General features: G+C 39.6%; 1 protein-coding gene and 1 pseudogene across 5 annotated transcripts in view; one reads left to right on the top strand and one right to left on the bottom strand.

The window, feature by feature from the left end:
• Positions 1 to 15,200, bottom strand: part of TNRC6B (trinucleotide repeat containing adaptor 6B) — a 243,249-nt gene that overhangs the window by 203,514 nt on the left and 24,535 nt on the right. The window lies entirely within an intron of this gene.
• Positions 12,754 to 12,859, top strand: LOC144226635 (U2 spliceosomal RNA; annotated as a pseudogene).

Here is a 15,200-nt window from a genome sequence, read left to right as displayed (position 1 = left end):
CTGATCCATCTGTATTGGAAAAGGAAGGTATATGCTTAATGTAGCACTAGCTAATAGCAACCAGTAAGTTTTGTTCTTTAAACAAGTTTTTAAAAATATCACTACAAACTCATGAACTTTTCAGTTAATGTTTTTATTGGTATTCTAACCATCTCATCATTGGCCAAAGGGAATCTTCATTTGTGTGTACTTTTATATCCTTTTGATGTGACCCTTGTCATAGTCTTTGATGACTTCCTTGCTATGTGGTATAATAAGAAATTCTATGTTTATCTTGCATAATTCCTGCTGCAGACAGACCTGGAATAGCTATCCCAGGAATCCTTCTTCCTTTTAGAGAGAATTGGTATTTCAAGACCATAATTTGGACATTAAGATTACACACTGCTGACTGGGTTGGCCATATTTCTAGGTCTTTTCAGTATAACGTGTTAGGTAGCTTTTTTAAAGGTAAAATATATTAAGAGTTCAAACTAAAACTTCCAATTCAAAATCCAATTCAAAATCAAGAGAATGGAGGGGCGCCTGGNTAAAAAAAAAAATTTTTTTAAAAAAAAAAAAACAAAATCAAGAGAATGGAAAGACAAGCCACAAAATAAAGAAAAATGTTTATAAAAGACTTATCTGATAAAGAACTATTACCCAAAATGTACAAAGAACTCGCAGCACTCAACAGTAAGAAAATGAACAACTCAGTTAAAAACAATCAAAACACCTGAACAAGACACCTCACCAAAGAAGATATACCAGTGGCAAATAAGTATATGAAAAGATGCTTGACCTTTTATGTCATCAAGGAATCACAAATTAAACAACAGTAAGTTGGCACTACCCACTTATTAGAATGGTCAAAAACTAAAACACTTACAACATTAAATACTGGAGAGTACGTGGAGCAACAAGAATGCTCATCCACAGCTGGAGGGAATGCAATACAGTAGAGTCACTTTGGAAAATAGCTTGGTAGTTTCTTATAGAACTAAACATAGCCTTACAATCCAGCAATCATACTCCTTGATATTTACCCAAAGGAAATGTGTGTCTACACAAGAACCTGCACAGTGATACTTACAGCAGCTTTATTCATAACTGCCTATTCTTGGAAGCAACCAAGATGTCCTTCAGTAGGTGAATGGATAAATGAACTGTGATATGGCCAGACAGTGGAGTATTATTCAGCGCTAAAAAGAAATGAGCTATTAAGCCATGAAAAGACATGAAGGAAACTTAAAGGTATGTTATTAGGTCAAAGAAGCCAATCTAAACATGCTACATACTATATGACATTCTGGAAGAGGCAAAACTAGGAGGCAGTAAAAAGATCAGAGGTTGCTCTTGTCGGGGGCCCTTGAAGAGGATGGGACAAATCAGGAGAACGCAGAGTATTTTTAGGACAGTGAAATGACTCTCTGTGATGTTAGAGCAGTGAATACATGTTTTTATACATTTGTCAAAACACAGATTGTATAACACCACGAGGAACCCTAATGTAAACCAAGGATTTTGTATGATAATGAAATGTCAATGTAGAATCATCAATTGTAATAAATGAACCACTCCGGTGCAGGATGCTGAGAGCAGCGGGGGCGGTGGGGCAGGAGGTAATGGGAATACTCTGTACTATCTGCTGAATTTTACTGCGAACCTAAAACTGTTCTAAAAAAGTCTATTAAAAAATCAAGTTAACAGAGTTTTAATTAACTCCTTTCACCCATGTTGAGAATCTGGGTCTCAGTAACACAGTGAAATGATAAAATTATCACATAATTACTCATGCATATTATCTGATAATACACAACCTCAGAATAAAGAATAAAATACTGACACCATCACCAATAACATATGGGTTCACGGTTATATATATGGGTTTTGTTGTCATTGTTGTATTTTTTATAGTTCTTTTTATCCTTAGGGTAGATACCACTAATGATATAAAGCTCAAATTTTAAACTTTAAGTTCTTTGTTTCTTATTTTCAATTTTTAAGGATTGCTTTGTAAAAAAAATTAACATTGCCTTAAAAAGTTAACTTTGCCTTATAGTCATTTAAATCATTACATAATGTCGTCTACAAATACACTACTGTATATTCAAAGCAGTCTAGTTCCTATCACTGTCCCCTCTACCCTGTCTCCCTTCCTTCATCTCTCACAGTTAATTGGTTTTTAAGCTTTTATAATTTATTCCTTTTTTTTTTTTTAACTTTTTTTATTTATTTCTGAGAGAGAGAGACAATGTGAACAGGGGAGGGTCAGAGACAGAAGGAGACACAGAATCTGAAACAAGCTTCAGGCTCTGAGCTGTCAGCACAGAGCCTGACGAGGGGCTCGAACCCACGAACTGTGAGATCATGACCTGAGCCAAAGTCGGATGCTTAACCGACTGAGCCAGCCAGGCACCCCTATGATTTGTTCTTCCATTTAAAAAATATAGACAGCAAATACTGACATCAAAATACACTTGAAACCCTCACATTCAGAGTGAATGGAGGAATGGAGCAGAAAGACCACTTGGTTTGTAGTTAGAAGACATAGTGCCCAGTTACTGTTTCACTACTTTTTAATGGACCTTGGGAATTACCTAATTTTTCAGAGCTTCAGTACACTTTTCTATATTATGAAGAAAGCATGATAGAAATAAATATCTATCTTATACAGTTGCTATGAGGATCAGGTAAGACGTGAAAATCTTTTAAAGGTGTAATTGTATATGAGTACATTCTTGGAGTCAAGGTTTCTGAAGATTAGCCAAAAGTAATTCTGTTTATATAAAAAAAAAATCTCTTTACTCTTAGGTACAAAATAAGCAGGAATAACATTCATTTATTAAGAAAGAACCTTCAAGAAGCAGGGGAAGAGAAGCTGAACTCACGACACAGTTCCCAGCAGGTTAAGCTTCTCCCATGAGAAGGGGCAACTGGTTCTGGAAAGTGGCCTATGGAAACCTAGAGTCTGGGTCACCAACAGTTAAGTGGCCTGTACCTCTAAATCTCTAAGGAAGATTGAGGCCAACAGTGCCCTGTAAGACCTGGCTGTGCCAACACCTGTAGCTTTTCTCCTATGACCCTGCCTTCCTCTTCTGGCTCCAGGAACCCAGCTTTCCTCAGTTCCTCCAAGGCTTCTGGTTCTTTCCTCCCTCAGGACCTTCATACATGTTATTCCCTTTGCCTGAAAAACTTGTTCCCAGTGATCACCTGGCCAACTCCTACTTTTCCTTCCAATCTCTGCTTAAATGTTACTTTCTCAAAGGGGCTTTTCCTTAGCTCCCAGACTGACTCAGATTCCCCAGTCACTTCTCTTACAGCCCTCAGTATATTCCCCAAAAGGCATTTATCAGGGTTTGGTATTACATATGTAGTAATGTAACTGCTTGACTGTCTTTTTCACACTAGATAAAAAGTCCCGTGATGGTCAGCAGATACTTTGCTAATTTCTTTATCCCCAGTTCCTAGGACCATGCCTAGTGTAGAGCCAATTATTCAATAAATATGTGTTGAGTGAATGAAAAGCTTAAAGCATCGTTTATAAAACTGTTGAACTAGATCCTGAATACTGGAAAGAGGGAAGGATCGAGTTGTTAAACACAGAAAAAAAACTACAATCCAGAGTCTTTTCATAAGGGGCCATTATTCCATTCCCCTCTAACTTAATTTATAATTTAAATATATAAACATTCAAAATGTATTTCCCTCTCTATATGTAATAAAGTGAGTTTTAGTGGTCAAAATATCAGGAAACAAGGCTTCCTTATGCCTGTCACAAAAACTAAGATTTTTCACTTGTGATATAACATAAGCTGAGGGTGTTATGACAAAACAAAACTTTTCAAAACAAAATACTCCGACCTCCTAAATAGGCCAAGACCCATAGGGAGGGGGAATCTAAAGGGGAAAAAAAAGAAACTTAAGAAACATAGCAACCACATGCTATAATGATAATTTTTTTGAGAGAGAGAGAGAAAACCACCACCACGAGTCGGGGTAGGGCAGAGAGAGAATCCCAAGCAGGCTCCAGCCCAGTGAGGAGCCAGATGCAGGGCTTGATCACACGAATGTGAGATTGTAACCTGAGCCGAAATCAAGAGTTGGACATTTAACCAACAGAGCCACCCAGGCACTCTGATAATGATAATCTTTAAACACTGCCCGGTTTTTATGTAGCCAGAAATATGAAAGGCTTATTAGCACTTCTCTTCAGTGGACATAATGAATACAGGGTGGCAGACAGAGGACACACAATTTAAAAGGGAAGTTAAAACTTTAAGTTTTTTCCTATCTAAAGCCTTCGTTTTCCTATTTCCTTGCAAACAAAGGAACAAAAACACTCTGTGTTTCTTATTTTTGTACATTAAGAATAAAATCTCTATCCATTAGAACACATTTTTAACTCTACATAGATTCTGATAAGTATCTATTAAAAGTCTGCTGTACATGACCAAGCACCCAAAATTCACATACAGCCTTTCCCACTGAAAGGAACCAGAGCTCCTTGAAGAAATGGTGGATCCAGGACTGGGACAGAAAATGTACAAGATAAGCCTAGTCATCTTGTCATATGAAAAAGAAAGGATGCTATAAAAAGTCTTCAGAAGTCAACTTGAAGAGGATCCTCCCCCTAGACAGAACATGTGAAGTGTAAACTTAAAAAAAAAAATCACTGCAATGGACTCACATCTATTAAATATCTTAAAAATCCCTAAGTTCAAAATACATATCTTTTTAAATATCATTGTTCTTCTCTGGACCATCAATGCTAGGGAACCACATTATTAATAGGAAAACCGGTAAGTAAAGGGAAGGAATCAAGCGTTTAACTTGCCTTTCCTGAATGAAGTATACCTCAGATTTTTTTTTTTATGTTTACTTATTCTTGAGAGAGAGAGAGAGAAGAGAGCAAGCAGGGGAGGAGCAGAGAGAGAGAGAGAGAGAGAGAGAGAGAGAGAGAGAGACAGAGGATCTGAAGCAAGCTCTGTGCTGACAGAAGAGGGCCTGATGCAGGGCTCAAACTCACAAACCATGAGATCATGACCTGAGCCAAAGTTGGACACTTAACTGACTGAGCCACCCAGGTGCCCCTGAAGTATACCTCAGATTAACCACAGAACTGATATGGGAAAGCATCCCTAGCTAATTAATAGAGACAAATGACAAAAATCAGACTGCCACCATTTTGTAACAGAAATGAACACAGCGAGGCATTGGTCTTCAGTACCTGTTAACATCACAGTAAGATGAGACAAATGCTATGATGTGCCTTCTTAATGGAAGTAAACACCACTTCCTAGAATGTATTCTTGCCAAACAAAAAGAACCTGAACTAGATCAAGCCTCCAGATACAACTACCAGTTTACACAAAATACAAGATAGAAGAACATGTAAAACCCACCACAGGGATGCAATTCATAAAATTAAGGTGGGAAACTACAGAATAGATGGCCACGTTTATTTTTAAGATAAATTGAGAAGAAAAGGAAGAGAGGGAACCCTACAGATAAAGAGAGACTTAGGAAACATACTAACCAAACAGTAAGTTGGTACTTGTTTGGATCCCGGTATAAACAAATCAACTTTATGAAATCAGGGGAAATTTGAATATTGATTGTGTGTGTGTGTGATTTTAAGGAATTAAGTTTTTAGATGTGATAACTATTTTGTTGGGTTTTTTAAAGATTCCTTATTTTTTAGAGATATACACCAGAATATTTACGAATAAAATATGCAAGAAAGGCCACAGTCATCTAAAGGTTTGTCTAGGGCTGAAGGATCGCCTTCCACAAGGGCTCCCTCGCATGGTGGGTGTTAGCTGGAGGCCTCAGCTCCTCTCCCCATGAACTCTTCCTCCCACACACTACTTACATATCCTCACAATATGGCAGGCTCCCTTCTCACAGAGTGAGTGGTCTGAGAGCAAGGCAGAAGCTACAGCCTCTCACTGGAAATCATGTACCATCACTGCTTCAATATTTCACTGGTCATACAGGTCAAGCTTCTATAACATGAGAGAGGATTACACAAAGGCATGAATACCAGGAGGTGAGGATCATCAGGGCCATCTTGGAGCTGAAGCTTCTGACCATGACTTTCAAAATCCTTCATTATCTCTGGTTCCTACTGCATTCTAATCTCATTTCATTTTATTCTTTCTTGGTCCAATAAGCTCTACTTCACTGGTCTCCTGTCTGCTTCCCAAAGGCTTGTATCCAGTTTGAGTCTTTGTATTAGCTGCCCCCTCAGCCTGGATTATTTTCTCCACTCACCCTCTTATTCAGATCTAACCATAATGTCACCTCCGCAGACAGGCCTTGCTAGCCACCCAGTCTGAAGGACTGTCTATCTCTTTTCTGTCCCAGAATTAATTCTTTGCACAACACTTATCACTATCTGTTATTGTAGCACATCTGGCTCAGTGTTAAACTCTCCAGCACAATTAGTCATCACACTCAACATAACTTCAACATCCAAGTGGATAACCTAGCCAACCACCCTGGCTTCTCTGTTCTGTAAACTGCTCAGCTCCAAGGACCTTTTCCTTCACTCTGTCTCAACCACACCCCTCCATTGTCACCCCAGACTCAACCCCTTCTTGCATCTCCTCCAAACTCAATCCACTAATTTGCTGCTTCTAGTTTACTTGCTCAAGTGCCCCATGAAAACAACTTTCCAATTGCCACAAGACCTTCAATCCCTTGACCCCATCCTCCCTCTCCAGATTTCACTTTTCTTTTTATCTAGCTTAGATTTCATAGTTAAAGTTATAATCCTGTCCTTGCTAGAACCCTCAACTTTCTTCCAAGCTTTCTTCCTTTCAAATTCTGTAATCCCAGAACTCAAGAAAACTGCCTTCTCCATACCAAAAATATTGATGAAAAAGAATTCAATTATGCAGATTATTTTCACCATAAATTCAAGGTCACTAAACTGGCACTCAATCTTAACTAGCAAACCCACTAGACCTCACAGTTAAACTGGCTTTCTAATTCTTCCCCTCCTCAGGAAGGCTCTTTCCCACTCATTTTTCCCTCCTCTACAACCCTTTGTCCCTTTTAGCTAACGTCCTTGATTCTTCATTGAGAACTGAAAAACCTAAAATTAAAACTAGAAACCTGTCAATCTTCTCAAAACCAGCTGTATAACCTACCTGAATCTGCACCCATTTTCCCTTCTTTCCCTTGTTTTAACAGAAGGGAACTTCTCTTGAGGAACAATCCCTCCACTTACGCACCCAGTCCAATCCCTTCTTCCCTACTCACGAACTCCAATCTTGTAATTAACCCCCCTTTTTCCTCCATCAACCATTATCCACTTTTTCTTGGATCATTCCCTGTCTGTGTATGTTCAAGCTGCTGTATGACCTCTCTTAAGAAACAAATAAAAATTCTTTTTTGAACTCTATATCCCCCTTTGGGTATTACTCTGTTTCTCTACTCCCTTCACAGCCAAACTTTATTAAAGGGGTTTAAAAAAATGCTATCTGCACTTTCTTCCCTCCCATGCACGCTCTGTTCAATCCATTCAGTAAGACTTCTGCCTCCATCACCAGCAATATCCATGCTGACAATCCAGTGGTTACTTTACGCCTTCATCCTACCGGGCCTCCCTGCAGCACTAAATTCTGTTCCTCATTCTCTCCTTCTTTGGGATAATCTCTTGATTTCCTTCAACCGGTGATGACTGAACACTAGCCCTGGCCAGGCACGGGTCTAGGCACTGGCTGGGGGGCTATAGTGCTTCGGTGGCACCTCACTCTCCTAGTTCCCTTTCTGTATTTTTCTCTCCTCTTCCTTCTCATCTTCATCCTCCTCTGACCTAGTGTCTAACTGTGAAGTAATTCGGAACTTAATACCAAGCCTCCTTTTCTTTACTCTCTCCTTAAATGACATCATCCATTTCCATAGCTTTAATTATTAGTCTTATAGTGAAAATGTCCCAAATTTGTATCTGTAGCCTGGGACTCTCCTTGGGACTCTCGTTTAACTGCGTTCAATGACTTACCTGACATTTCCACTTGGACGACTCAAACTTAATGCAATCAATTTTTAGCTCTTGACTTCTCTTCCAAAATATTCTTGCCTTAGTAAATCTCCGTAAAAAAAAAAACACAAGATCCAGTTCTCAAGCCATGAATCTGGATTCCTCTCCCATTTCTAATCTACCAGCAAGTTCCTGAGTCTGTCTCCAAAATACATCTCCAGTGTGTTCATTTTTCTCCACTTTCCTTGCTAAACTCTGAAATGCACCTTTAAGAAACAGAAATTAAATCAGCTTACTCCCTGCTTATAAATCTTCAGCAGCACCACACTGTAACAGGAATAAAATCTGGACCCCTCGTTGTCTTCAAGATCATAAGTAATATGCTCTCTGTTTATCTGCCCTCCAATGTCTCTCTCCAATCTTCCCCACCGACATTTCAGTGTCTGGACCGTGCCACTGCTCTCCTGTGGTGTGCTACATGTCACTCCCTCCTTGGGGAACACCCTCCCCTCCGGCTGGCTCCTTCTCAGCCTCCAGCCTCAGCTTAAATGCAAAGTCCCCAGGCCACTTTATGCAAGATGGTCCTTCCTGAAATGCAGCCTTTACTCATTTTCTTCACAGCACATAACATTTTATAATTATTTATCCATTATTTACTTAAAAACTTATTTTGAAAATGTACAAACATAAACAAAGGTAGAGCAAACAGTAATGGGCCCACAGATTCTAGTTTTTTGGGTTTTTTTTTAACTACTTCCCCTGTTATACTATAAGCTCCAATGGTTAGAGACTGTATCTTTTCCCTTTTCACCCATGGCCTTGCACAGTACCTGGCTCATGGTAAACACTCAACAATTTTTTTTGTTTTGTTTTGAATGAGAAGAAAAGTTAGAGATGACACTCAAGACACGGATGGCATCACTGAGAAAAGCAGAACAGGAGGGGAGAGTTTTGAGGACAGCTGGTAATTTATTCATCAGTCTACTTCCTGCCAGGCTCCGGGCTAGGTGTTGGGTTTCAGAGATAAAAGAGAGTCTTATACAAAATCTAGTGGAGATATAATAACAAGTAGAATTTATTCAGGGCCACCTATGTTCTAGATACTAGACAAAGCATTTCAGAGGTATTGCCTCATTTTTCCTACAACAACCTCGTAAGGAAGGAATTATAATCCCCATCTTGCAGCTAAGGAAACAGGCTTATAAAGGTTAAATAATTGGTAGCAGGATACAAAGCTGGGAAACTGGCAAAGACAGGTTTAGAACTTAGGCTAGTCAATTCTAAAGCCGAGCCACTAAATAGCACTGTACATCCAGATGTGCACGATCCTCTACAGCACTATGAAAAACGTTCCAACAGAGGCATGCACAAGGTGCAATGGGAGTAAGCAGAGAACTCTGAGGAGGAGAAAGGGCCAAAAGGCTGCTTCAGAGGTGACCCCTGAGCGGGGTCTGAAAGTTTAAGCAGGAAATTGCTAGGCAATGAAGTCCAAGGAAACACTATGTGCAAAAAAAGTATGCAGGCACTTGAAGGAGCACTGTGTACCTAAGCTACTTCCAAGGATTCTTCTGCTTTATTTTTTAAGACTGAGTGTAACAAGTGCCATTGTGCTAGGAGCTCTGGATACGAGACAAAAGACAAAGTACTACGAGAAAGTAATGCATGAAGCACTATAAAAGCATAAAGGAGGAAGGTTTCTTGCAGCCTGGGCGAAATCTGTGAAGGCTTCTCAGAAGAGGAACCTACACTTGATCTTGAGGGCAAGTTAATCACATTAGGAGAAAGAGGGCAGGCAGAGAGGGACTTGCACAAGGCATGGACATTTGATGAGGCAAGGAACCCTCGGGGGACTCTCAGAACTGGATATGGCCAGATTTGGACGGAGTGAATTACAGGTGGGTGGCAAGAGATGAGGCTGGCAGCGAGGCACAGATGTGATCTTCAGTGTCATTGTTGATTATTAGAAGGTTAAATAAAAACTAACAAAAATGCTTCCAAGCCACAGTGATTAAAACAGCATGGTCCTCACCCAGGAATATATAACCCAGAAACAGACCTATACCTATGAACACTGGGACCTGCTGCAGAATAAAAGTGGCATTTCAGATCAGTAAAGAAAGGTCACATCATTTTATAATTGCTACAGGGCCAACTGGTTACCCACTGGAAAAAAAAACCACATCGGATCCCCTCCTTCGTATTATATAAAGAAATAAAGTTCATTTAGATTTGGGATTAAATATAAATAATAGAGGGGTGCCTGCGTGGCTCAGGCCATGATCTCCTGGTTTGTGAGCTCAAGCCCCGCAGTGGACTGTGCACTGACAGTGCAGAGCCTGCTTGGGATTCTCTCTCTCTTTCTCTCTCTCCCTCTCTCTGTTCCTCCCCAACTTGTATGCTCCCTCTCTCTCAAAGGAAGTAAACTTAAATATGTGTGTGTGTATAATAGAATCATAAAAATCTTTTTAAAACAAAATAATATTTTATGAAATAGAATATATGGGGCACGTGGGTGGCCCAATCGGCGAAGCATCTGACTCTTGATTTCAGCTCAGGTCATGATTTCACGGTTTGCGAGGTCAAACCCCACACTGGGCTCTGCACTGACAGTGTGAAACCTGCTTATGATTCTCTTTCTCTCTCTCTCTCTCAAAGTAAACAAATAAACATTTATTAAATAAAATATAAATTCCATAAGATCTTTCTGGTTAAAACAGGAGACTTCAAAGGAATTTTGTTCTTTTTATTTTTTCAAAGGAATTTTGTTCTAATGGTAAACTAACGTGGCTTGCTTACCAACATGAAAGTTACCAAGTTCACTTTGTTGGAAAAGAGTGGAAGCACTGGTCCCCACACTTTCTCCTAGTCAAAACTCCCTGGGGAGCTTTGTAAAACCCCCCAGAGTCAGACCAGAGCTTCTAGGCTAAATTAAGGCTTACAAGAGAGATCTTTCTTTAATAAGTTCTCATTTAAAAAAAAATACACATAAAAAAAAAATACACATTGATTTTCAATAGCAATTAATTGTTGGAAAGGAATTATTTCCTTGGTCTAACCTCTTGATTAGGTTCAGGAAGGTCAGGAATTGAAACTAATATTTCACTTAGCACTCAAAGACATATATGCTCAGCACAATATCAGAGCAAGGACTAGGCAGACTGGGAAGAGCACTTAATTTGTAGGTGGAAGACATGGGGTCTAGAAATTACTACATAGTAGCTAGCTGTGTGGTACTAAACGACTCACCTAGCTACCAAACTGAAATGCAACCTGATCACCTGTAGACTGAAAATGATGATAATCCTAGACTCCTCTCCCACAGGGAGCCTGCAGTGGGAACTGAATGATATCACCTTCCTTTGTAAACTACTCGATAAATATCTGTGGGATGACCGAATGAATACTCTATATACAGTAAGTTTTTCACACATCTATAAATATACATGAACACTACAAAAAATCCCACCAACTTGTAGTTACAATAACCACTAGAACTACACAATATAGATTCATATCTAAGAACCTATACACCGTCCTCTGCAGGCTTCTGAAATAGACATCAGGAGGTAATGGAGTCCCAGGGAAAGGCTGTCCCTACTCCCTTCAGTTTCTTTCTCTTCTCTTTTCCACCTCTCTCCTCACCTCATCCTTGCTCTCAGGAACAAGTAGGGCTGGTTTTCTGTGCATGACTCAAGTCAATAAAAGGGTCTCCTCTTTCCAAATATCTCAATCAATGGCCACATCTTATTTTAATATATGTTTGTTTGTTTCCTGTTTAATCTCTACACCCAACATGAGGCTCTAACTCACAACCCCAAGGTCAAGAGTTGCATGCTCCATTGACTGAGCCAGCCAGGCGCCCCAAAGGCCACATTTTACATACAAAGGTATTTACCTTTCTTCTTGAAATATGGTGGTAGAATTAAACCACCATAAATTTAAAATATATCAGGGGCACCTAGGTGGCTCAGTCAGTTAAGTGTCTGGCTTAGGCTCAGGTCATGCTCTCACAAGTTGTGGGTTCGAGCCCCTCATTAGACTCTGCTGACAGCTCAGAGCCTGGAGGCTGCTTCGGACTCTCTGTCTCCCTCTCTCTCAGCCCCTCTCCTGCTCGCACCCTGTATCTTTCTCTCTCTGGCAAAAATAAACATTAAAAAAAAATTACAAATTTAAAATTTCACTTCTTTGAATGAGCATCCTTTAATCTCCCAAATGGATATATTTGCTATAGACTCTCCAAGTCCGTAATAGTTTGTATGGTACTTAAAACCATCACCCTTTGTTATAAATATCTGTACACATCTTAGCTCCGGGTGACCTCACAAGTGCCAGGGGACTGTCTTTGAGTGCTTGTAGGGCTAAGCACGGTGTATACTACACGATAAATACTCAACAAGAATTTAGTATATGAATGGATGATGACACTAGAAATTCAATACCACCTTAGAAGGTTGAAGCCTGAGTCAAAATAACTGGATGGCAGAAACTGAGAAAATATACAATTTCACCTCCATTCCTTTATATTTTATAAGCATCTACTATATGCCTGATGCAGCCCAAGGTGTGCCATGATGACTAAGACCTAGTCTCTATCCTTAAGGAGTTTATAATCCAATTTACACTCAATCACATTTTTTATTTTGATATAATTTCGGACCTACAGAAGGGTTGCAAGATAGTACAGTGCATTCTCATATAATCTTTCCCCAGCTTTTCCCAATATTAACACCTTATATAGCCATGGTACACTCAGTGAAACAAGGAAATTAGTATTGCTACAATACATAGGTTCTCCACCTTTTTGCTAAGATCAAGGGTAGTATCTGTTCTTACCAGCTTAATATTGCTATAGTACATTAACTACAGACTTTACTCTGATTTTGTCTCTTTTTGCATATATGCAAAGTTTTGTCCTTTTTCTGTTCCACAACCCCTCGTTACACTTAGTTGTCACATCTCCCTCTCCTCTCAATTAATTTTAATAACTATTTGTTTCCTGTTTATAGAAACACATTTTCTGCAAAGTGAAAAAAAAAAAGAGGAAGAAAAAGAAAATAAAATCTCTGATAATCCTCTGTGAAGAGATAAGCTCTTCTAACATTTATATAATCTACTGGTCATTTTGCCATGTAAATACATATATACACATTTTAATTTTCTTAAAACCAGGAATCTAAGTATAGTCTTTTGTGTCTTCTTTTCTCTTATTGTTACTTGTAAAACATTTTACTATATCTTTATGGTTGTTTTATTTTGGGGGGTCGGGGGGACAGACAGAGGAGGAGACAGGACATGGAGCTGACTCTGTGCTCTCAGCACAGAGCCCGATGCAGGGTCTGAACTCCTGAACCACAAGCTCATAACCTGAGCCAAAGTCTGATGCTTAATGGGCTGAGCCACTCAGGCACCCCTACCATGTCTTTAAAAAAAATTATTTCAGGGGCGCCTGGGTGGCTTAGTCCGTTGAGCGTCTGACTTCGGTTCAGGTCACGATCTCACGGTTCGTGGGATCGAGCCCCGTGTCGGGCTCTGTGCTGACAGCTAGCTCAGAGCCTGGAGCCTATTTTGGATTCTGTGTCTTCCTTTCTCTCTGAACCTCCCCTGTTCACGCTGTCTATATCTCAGAAATAAATAAAAAACATTTTTTAAAAAATTATTTCACAAGGGTTTCTGTGTAGCATAGTTGGTTAAGTGACTGGCTCTTGATTTCAACTCGGGTCACGATCTCATGATTTATGAGACAGAGCCCCACATCAGGCTCTATGCTGACAGTATAGAGTCTGCTTGGGATTCTCTCTCCCCCTCTCTGTACCCCTTCCTCTCTCTCTCTCTCAAAATTAAATAAGCATTTAAAAATTATTTTATAATATTATCTTAATGATAGCTTAGATTCCACTGTTACAATGAATCATACTACTATAAATAATAGTGTAGGGAATATCCCTGAATATGAAAACAGTGTAACATATAATGTGATGGATAAGCACAAAATATTAGTGATAGGGTGAGCAGAAATGCCTAACCTAGCTGTGAGAAGCAGAAAATCAGAAACACTTGTTGGAGGACATATATCTGAGATGGGCTCTAAAGAATAAATCTATTCCTTCATTCATTAGTATTCAACCAAACAACACTTACTGAGTGCCTGTTATACCCAATTACTATGCTGGGATCCAAGGATATGAAAGGGACTAATGCTCTGCAGGGGAAGTTCACTGCCTAATCAGACAGGCATACACTTGAATCAAAAAACCACAACAATGAGATAAATGCTATTATCACAGTGCTGTATATGAAAAAGTGCTCTGGGTACACAGAGAATACATTAACAGAATCAACTGTAAAAGTAGGAGTGAGGGGCGCCTGGGTGGCTCAGTCAGTTAAGCATCCGACTTCAGCTCAGGTCATGATCTTGAGGTCTGTGTGTTTGAGCTCCACATCAGGCTCTGTGCTGACAGATCAGAGCCTGGAGCCTGCTTCAGATGCTGTGTCTCTCTTCTCCTCCTTCTCCTCCTCCTCCTCCTCCTCCTCTCTCGCTCTCACTCTCTTGTCTGTCTCAAATATAAATAAACATTAAAAAAATTCTAAAAAACTATTAGCATGAATTTTTATTTAAACCAAATCAGCTATTCTGTCAGAGCTAGTATAGCATATGATTTCAAACGTTTTAGGATAGTGGGCGGGAGGAAGTCTTTAAAATCAGACAGACCTAAGTATAAGTAAATCTCTATTCTGCCACTAATTGTGTGTCCGGGACTTAACCTCTCTATGCTGAAGTTTCTTCATTTGAAAACTGACATAATGATGGATATGCTTGCCTCAAACCAAAGGCTAAACAAATTTTGTTGTTAGCAAGACTCTAGGGAATAAGATAAAGAATATATGACTTTTGAATAAGTGGGGGTCCAGGAAAGTCCAAGATACAAAGGCATGATCTAGAGCAGGGGCGGTAAATTATGACCCACAGGCCAAATCTGTCCATGGCCTGGTTTTATGTGGCCAACTAGCTAAGGGTGGTTTTCACATTTTTAAAAGGTTGTGAAATAAAGAATTATATGTGGCATTGACTTTACATGACCCCAAAAGCCTAAAATATTCACTATCTGGACCTCTGCAGAAAAAGTGAAACCCGGGTCTAGAGCAGACAGGGCTTAACGTGGCTGGTGGTAAGTTGTACAGCTTTAAAGAAACAAACATGAAGACTATCCACCTGGTAAAAGGAGAACAGGAG

This window comes from Crocuta crocuta, unplaced genomic scaffold (genome assembly GCF_008692635.1).
Source record: "Crocuta crocuta isolate KB4526 unplaced genomic scaffold, BGI_CrCroc_1.0 scaffold143, whole genome shotgun sequence".
Classification (NCBI taxonomy): Eukaryota; Metazoa; Chordata; class Mammalia; order Carnivora; family Hyaenidae; genus Crocuta; species Crocuta crocuta.
The sequence above is the reverse complement of the archived record's forward strand: the minus strand, read 5'-3'. Positions and strand labels throughout refer to the sequence as shown.